At 42.4% G+C, this 8,223-nt stretch overlaps 1 pseudogene; it reads right to left on the reverse strand.

The window, feature by feature from the left end:
- Nucleotides 1-7,405: 7,405 nt before the first annotated feature.
- On the reverse strand, nucleotides 7,406-7,524 carry LOC120589688 (uncharacterized; annotated as a pseudogene).
- Nucleotides 7,525-8,223: the final 699 nt, after the last annotated feature.

An 8,223-nucleotide genomic window follows, 5' to 3' on the forward strand; every position in this document is an offset into this window, starting at 1 on the left:
CTGGCTAATGGCCTGTGCTCAGACACCATCAAACCACTGGTGAAATTTGATTCCCAGCCAACCTTTTTCCATGAAACTCTAGACTCAGGAAACTTTCAAATAGATCCTGGATTCATTCTCAAAATGAGTTAATTATAAGTATAAAAGAAATTTGCCATTATTTCTGAAACCTTATTTGAATAATGTGAGAACCAAGTCAGGATTTGCATGTAGTACAATATATTGTCTTTTTTTCCCTAGTTGGGGGGAGGTGGGGGCGGGGTGGGAAACAGCCATGCTTGGAAAACTTAGAGACCTGCTTGATTACAAATTTACAATTTCCTTCCTTATTGCATGGAGGAAAAAATACGTTAATTAATGAAAAGTCGTGGGCAGCTTCTTTTATTCCGGTCACGCTATGCATGTCAATTGTGTAATTATAACCTGCCTTTCTTTGGGTTTCCTCGGGGTAATTACCAAAAACCTAATAAAGTTTGGGGAGCCCAAAAAATTGGCTTGAATGGAAATGCTACTTCAGGGGGAACAGCTTAACACAATAGAATCCTCTTCTCTTGTAAGCTAACGCCCTTATTTTTTTGGCCTCATGTCTCAGTTTTACACATTTTGCTTTAGCACTTACTCTCATTTTGAAAATATCCCTTTCTTGGTTTTGTGGCCCTGACCAACTCAAGTGGGGAAAAATTTGCTTTTAAATATCTTGTTACACCAAACAGTTCTTTTCCCTTTAGCAATAATTTTCATCTTCAAACTCATTTTGGGCACAGGAGTGATTCCCAGTAAGGGATCCCCAAACACCTAGAGTTCCTGAAGGTAGTAATGGGAGTCTCTATATTTTACATATTTCAAAAAGCCTAATGGAAATCATATATTTACTCAGAATAAGGCTGCAGAAGAAATGAGTAAAATTTCTTTCATTTGGCTAGAAACAGGCTAGAAATGTAGCAAGTCCATGTGTTAAGGATGGATAATTTGTGTGAGTGGGAAAGATGTCATTGTCATCACAGGGGTTCGTGGGTATGACTAGTAGATCTCAAGCTGTTACTAGAGCCCCATTACTTTGGTAAATTAAAAATCTTGGAGCAAATAGTGGGAGGTGGCAGGGGGTGGTGGGGCGGGGGAGAGAAGAAAAGCAATTTCTAAAAGGCAGTCTGAGGAGGAGAAAGTCGGGGAGAGTTGCTCTGTCGTTTTCTTAGATGACTCTTCAGTCCTCTAGGATGAGTGTCTTTGCTTTTGATGCCTTTCCAGAAGGAAGAGAAGTTTTCCAAGGAATCCAGTGACCCCGGGGTTTGTTAGGGCGTCTTGTTCTATTTCTTCCTTGCATTCCACTTTCTGTTAGAGCACGAACGTGATGCAGATTCTAGGGGGTTGCTGGTTCTCTTACTCATTGCTGCCTCCATTAGTTTCTTATTTTTTATCTCTAGGAAATAAAAGGTCTTGGTGCCATCTTTTTCTCCATTTATTGTAGAAAAGGCAGATTAAACCAGATATTTTCAATATTTGAATTCCTTGGAGTACAGTATTTTGAAAATACAAGTTATTCTTATTATTAAAATCCCCCCAAAAGCAACACTACAAAGACCGACATATGTATCTATATATCTATATCTATCTAGATATATGTGGAGATATTGTCCAAATGGAGCCTATTTATTTCTACATATAGATGGATATGTATATATACATATAAACGTATACATATCTTATACACAGGTATACATATACATCTTATGTGTATTTGTATACATCTATACATCCTATCTGTATTTGTATACACACATACACACACTTTTTTCCCCTTTTTGGCCCGGTTTATTAATAATTAGTGTTGATTAGAAAATGAGTTTTACGTGAATCACACACTCCTGAAATCTTTTCAGTGGCAGATCAGATTTTATCACTGGGGTTTCAGAAGTGGCTGCAGAACACACTGCCATCTCCATATTCATATTTCAGATCTGTCAAGACACCCGGATAGTTCATCTGATCACATAGATTTCCATTCCAGGCCTTGAGAGACAAGAAATCCGGCCATCACAGAGAGCCGGGGCAATTAAACGGAATCAGCGCTCTGAGTCTCAGCGGATGTCTTCTGGGTTACCATGGGGGACACGGGTTGGTATGAGGTTTAATCAGGCACTAACAGCACCTTGCTGGGAACTTCATGGTTGATAAAGGCAGCCGCATCAGACCAAGTCGCTCCTACTTTTTAAAGAGAAAGCAGCCTCTTTTGAAATGTAAAAAAGGTAGGCTTTGTTGCACCATGCAGTTCCAGGGAGAATCTGAGAGGAGTTACAGTTGTTTTCTTTCATAGTCTCCAGCATTCTTCCTGGGTTTTGATAACAAACTGAAAGATGCCCTTTGGGCTAAATTTTTAAAGGACCCTCTTCTGCCCAGATTTTGTACTTCTTGTGGGTCTTATTGCTGGGCCCACTGTTATGTGGGTCTCACTATTACACTTGTCATTGTCATACTGCTTAGTGAACCACGTTTGTTACAACCAGTTTCTCGTGCCATTGAATAGCTGCATCTCTGTGCCAAAAAAAAGAGAAAGAAAGAAAGAAAGAAAGAAAGAAAGAAAGAAAGAAAGAAAGAAAGAAAGAAAGAAAGAAAAGAGAAAAAGAAAGAAAAAGAAAGTCTATCCAAATGGGGCCAAGTATACACAAATGGGGACCTCTTCCAGGGTCTAACTGCTCTTGTCTTCAAGAAAGACAAGTGATCTTGAATTATTCTTTACTTTGAAGGTTCATTTGCTTTCAACGTTTTTCAGGCAGTTTTAATTTTCAGCAAAGGAAGATGATTATAGCCCTATTTAAAGAAACCCTGAATTTGCCTATATGCAAGCTGGCCGTATAATTTATCATTATAATTAAGACACTTTAAAGAGTGAAAAGGGGTGTTATTAATAATCATTCAAGAGGCATAACCTAAGATTTTCCCAGGCAAGCTAGGACATAGGGCCACTCAACCCATTGGCTGGCCTTGCCGGCCTAGCAGCAGAATCCACAGCTCTCAGAAGATTTACTTGGAGAATCACAAGCTGAGAGAGTCTATTTAGCAAAATAACATAGGAATCCCAACTATAGAGACTACGGATTTATGATTAAAAAAATAAAGAGACGCAATGGCTTTTCTTTCACAAGTGGATTGCTCTATATTCTTTTCCAGAATTGCTTAATTCTAGTGGCATTTTTGTTATTGTTATTTACCTCTATTTCTTTTTCATCGCTTCTCTCTTTTCTAGCTCTGGAACACATAGCAGTGCGCATGTCTCTTGGTGATCATAGTCATGGGAGTTACTGAAAGCACCCTCCTACCCCATCCCTAATGTCTACCTCCTCTGTAGCTATCAGGGACCCTCACAAACACCACATTTAACATCTTCCAGTTGCCAGATGAGGTCCTCAGCCCCTGAATTCTCAACAGTCTTCTAGAGTTGTTGATCCACAGTGACACTGCTGGGACCCATGATGATAACAGTCACTGCTCACCTGCCAACTGTCCTGAAGTCCAGCGATATCTCTTGGGGCTGGTGTAGATCAGGGAGGTATATATGGAGTCAAATCACCAACAGCCTCACCTTGGCCACTGGTCACCACTTATGTTACCCTGTCTTTACCAGCCTTTGCCTACAGCCCTGTCCCAGAGAAGGGAAAGGTGCCCAAAATCCCTTCTCAAAAGCTCTGAGGTACTGTCACAGGGTTGTTTTTTCCCTCTCTACATTTTAATTCCATTTAGTTACCATATTCCATTTCAAACAGGATTATGAGGAAGAAAAGTAAAAAAAGAAGGGGAAAACAGGAACTCCGAGGCACTTCTAGGGAATATTCCTGGGGTAAAATAACACAGGGTGACAGTTATTTTGAGGCAAAGGGGAGAAGGAGCAGGAGACTAGGGATATGATCAGGATAATGAAATGTTGGTGACAAAAAGGTCCAGGAATGAAGTCAAGTGTCAGAGGGCTCTTGAAGGAAAGAATTCCCTCTTTACTCCTCACAAGCCTTTTTTTAAAGCCAGTTCTTAAAAACTGAAACAAAATTTTGAGTCTGTTGTCACAATTTCTCTCCAGCGTGAAACATGACAGTATTTAAGCCTTCATTGACACATTGGTAATGCCCTAAAGAGAAAGGGGTTAATTGAAAAGGTTGCAAACCTTCCAGTACATGGGGCTTGAAACAGGCGTACGCGCATGTTTCTCTGTATGTGTGTGTGTGTTCGTTCCTGGGCTTTTCTTTCGAGAAGATGTTGACGGTGGCTGCACTGTATCTTAACTGTCAAGCTATTTTTTCCTTGCTAGCTTTCATTTGTGTTTTTCTTCACCTTTTGGAGACCCCTTACCTCTCCTCTCTTAAATCTACACTCACCACAGAGCAAACATAATCCCAGATTTTCAGTAAATCAACACTATTTGCTCCCCACTGACTGAGAGAATTTGATACTGACAGACTGTTATACCTAAAAGAAAAATACTGCCATGGTTCCTCTTACATTCTTCGCCTGGAAAGGAACGCAGGGAGGAGTGTGTGCGGTATCCATTATAAATTAAGTAACATGGGCTCCGTTATTTTTAACATGGATTTCACGAAAGTGGGTGCATATGTTACTCTACCCTTGCCCATGTCTTTGACCAAACAAACCCCAGTACCTGGAGTATTTCCAAATGCAATTAACTCCCTTCAGAAGGGCACTGGTGATTTATTTGGATTGCAGCAAGGACAGAGTCCTCTGCCTGAGAGAATGCACGGCCCTCTGTGTGTGAGATGTGGGGACTCTGAATGTCACATGTTGACAATTCTGGGCTCTGTCTTATGAAAGCACATTCAGCCTATGGGGTCGAAAGAGCAGTTTTATTTGTTTTTCATCTCTGTGCTTATGATGGACACGGTGACAGGATTTAGACTTTGTGTTACTGGGTCAGAATTACTGAGAGTAGAACTGGCTTCATGGTTTCTGATTCTATCTCAACGTTAGATATCAGATTGTGGCTGATGCTTAGAGTTAGAACTGATTCCTTCTGGGAAGATCAGCACTTCTACCAATGTGTCCCAGGCTGCCAGTTGAGGGAATGCAATGGCTTCACACTGGAGGCTGATGAGGTACCAAGAAAGCACTATGTAAGTTCCAGAGTGGGTGAAAATGCTTTAGAGTACAATAACTGGCAGCCATAGTTTTGCAATGATCCTAATCATCGCCAATAAGCATGGAAGATTGAGCTGTCGCTTGGCAGATCTTGGATGAAAGTGACCACCAAGAGATTGTGAACTGCTTGAGAGCAGGAACTATGTTTTTTCTAAGGAACAAACACCAATAGCAATATACAGTCTAAAGGTGTGTGTAGAAAGGGGAGGAGCTTTGCACCATCAATTTTACTAGGAAAATGACACAAACCTATCCTCCCCTGGGAATTCACAAACCATATATACTTATTAACGGCTATGAAAAATCTTTCCAACATAAAGCTAAACTTAGCATTTCCCATATTGATTCAGTCTTAGAACTTTCTTCTCCCAATCCCTTCAGAACACCCATTAATACCTCAGAGGACTACTTTGGGAATGGCTGACTTAGTCATCTCTCGGTTTCCGGTGCCTGTCATTGCCCAGCACCAAGAGAGCAGTCAATATGATCCCACAAATATGAGCTGAGTCACGGGCATTGGTCAAGGTCCTGGAGATATAAAAGTGAATTAAATAGACAATTCCTGTCCAAATAAATCTGATATTCTAGTCTGTTCTCTGTAGCCCCAGTTTGATCAATGAGGTTCAATATCAACCCAATCAGTTAAATTCTCTATAAGGGGACTGGAGCCAACCTGGTCCAAGCAAGTGAACTGCCTGTGGACACAACCCAGGATGAAAGTCCCCAGCCACACCCATCTGCAGGTAGAAGATGACTAACCTTTGGCCTGCGGCACATCAGGTTCTGGGCATTGTTTCACTCAGCAACATGAACCCCACCAGTCTTCTTCACAGGGCATCAAGCTCTTGTCTGTCAATCCCAGCTCTGTGGCTGCCACAGCATGTGAGTCAGGAGGTAAAAAAATCACTCATTTTCACTTTACCTTGGTTTCCTAACATGTAGCAAATAAGGATGATTAATAATATTCCTCTCCCATTTCATATCCCCTTTGGGAGATACCAACCTCTCTGCAACACATAATATAGTGCCTAGGCCCTCTGGGCATCCAAGACTATTTAAATTATTTCATAAAAGCAGAATTCCATTCCTCTTATTTCATCCTTTTCAGCTTCTGTATGTACTTTTTTTTTTCCATAGGCAATGTTTCTCTTCTGCTTTCTGTTTTGTTTTCCGAGGGCAACGGCAGATGAAAGAAAACAATCACCCCCATCCTCTGTGAAGTTGAAAACCCCTAACTTCTCCTTTGGTGCCCAGAAATACCACTGAGTGTCAGCATGCATCTGTCTCCTTCACTCATTTTCCTTGGACCCTCTCTGTGTTTTTAGTAATTGATTAGGGGCCCTGCAGAGATCTCCTCCACCCCCTATGGTCTGTTTCATTTGTGATGACCACACCTCCCTCACAGCCCACTGAGATGTCAAAAGCTGCTATTCAGAGGCTGGCTGATCAATTGAAGTAGTTTTTGGCTGGGAAGATGCCCCCACCTGCACTGCCCCTTCCTTTCCTCCCCAGTGCCAGAATCTTCCTAAGATTCTCCCAGTCCTAGGAGCTTGACAAGAAGGGAGCTCAAACTCAAAGTGCTGGAACAATGAGATGGGGTTTGCCTTTCTATGAGGGAGCCAGCTCTCTGTCCCGGCTCCCTACCTCATGACCCAGGACATTTAACTTTGCTGGGGAATACTGAGCATGTGCTGGTCACAAATTAACTCCCATCTCCCTCATGCCCCTTTTTTGCTGTCCCGTTTAGGTACCTAGGTTCTCCTTAGCCTCCTGGTTGAAGGCTGTTTGCTTTGCATAACCTCATCTGCATCCCCACCCCTTACACTAGATCCCATTCTAGGTTTCAATGATCAGTAATGAGTTCTAGATCCTTTTATCTCCTGTCCTTGCTGTTACATATTAGTCAGTGCTTCCTTTGCCAGTGTTCTTGAGAGGAGAGTCCAAGATCCAGGAAGGCGGAGGATGGGAGAAATAATATATAGGGAGGTTGGCACATTTGATCATAAAAGCAGACCTTTTAACATGATTATAATGACAGTGACAGTGTCTTCCGGTGCTGAGGCCCTGAGATTACTTTTCATCTCTACATCTCCATTGTAAAGGGCAGGTGAGAAGTTTGACAATGAAGGGAGGGAGGCCACCAGATCTTCTGCACATAAGTCTCGTTGAGCCTGTATAAGCATGTGGCTGTCCCTGAGAACTGAAGCAGTCTTGTAAGGTCACACCTTTATTTTTTTTAAATTTTATTTATTTTTATTATTGTTATTTATGCCTACAGCACCTGGTCTTCCTCGGTGGTTTCCCACCCAAGAACTAACCAGGCCCGATCCTGCTTAGCTTCCGAGATCAAACGGGATCGGGCTTGTTCAGGGTGGCATAGCCGTAGACCGTGGACTGTGGTTCCACTGGGGCGCGAACTCAGGACCTTCTGTGTGTAAAGCAGACATGCTAACCGCTACACTATGTAACCACGTCCAAGGCCAGACATTTAGTGCCTGAAATGAAATGGTTCCATCAGAGTAGAATAAAGAACATCACTTTTGGGAAAGCCACGCCCCAAGATGATCCATCCACCTGGCCTCTTTCAGGAACACGAGTTGCACATTTTCTACCTGCTCCTTTTCCCTCCCTCCAGATGGTGGACAGCCCTGCCAGCCCCAGCCAGATTCACCTGCTCAATCTCATCCAGGATGGGAGGACCTCTGCCCACCCTTGACAAAGTTGAGAGGGACAAGGCGTAGTGGGCAGTAAGTGACTATGTCCCCTGTGCTCAGAAATGAAACATGGCCCTGTACAATTTTATTTAAAAATTCAAGATATCTGTTATATGGAAGAGCGGTTAAGCTCTCCCCCTGTGGCTCCAGAAAGCAGATAAAACAAAACGGTAAAAGTCTCAAATCCTCAGGACAGAGACTTGGAACAATTAAGGACTTCCTAACTATCAGATATCTCACAGAAGGAGCTGCTAATTCAGGAGGGAGTGCGTTTGCCATCCCTGGGAGGCGTTCCTGCAGAAGCCCGGTAGTCATTTAAATGACATGGAGTAGAAGAAATTGCTGCACAGGACAGAGTTTTGCGTTAGACTGT

Source organism: Pteropus medius, unplaced genomic scaffold, assembly GCF_902729225.1.
Source record: "Pteropus medius unplaced genomic scaffold, Ma_sr-lr_union100, whole genome shotgun sequence".
Taxonomy (NCBI): Eukaryota; Metazoa; Chordata; class Mammalia; order Chiroptera; family Pteropodidae; genus Pteropus; species Pteropus medius.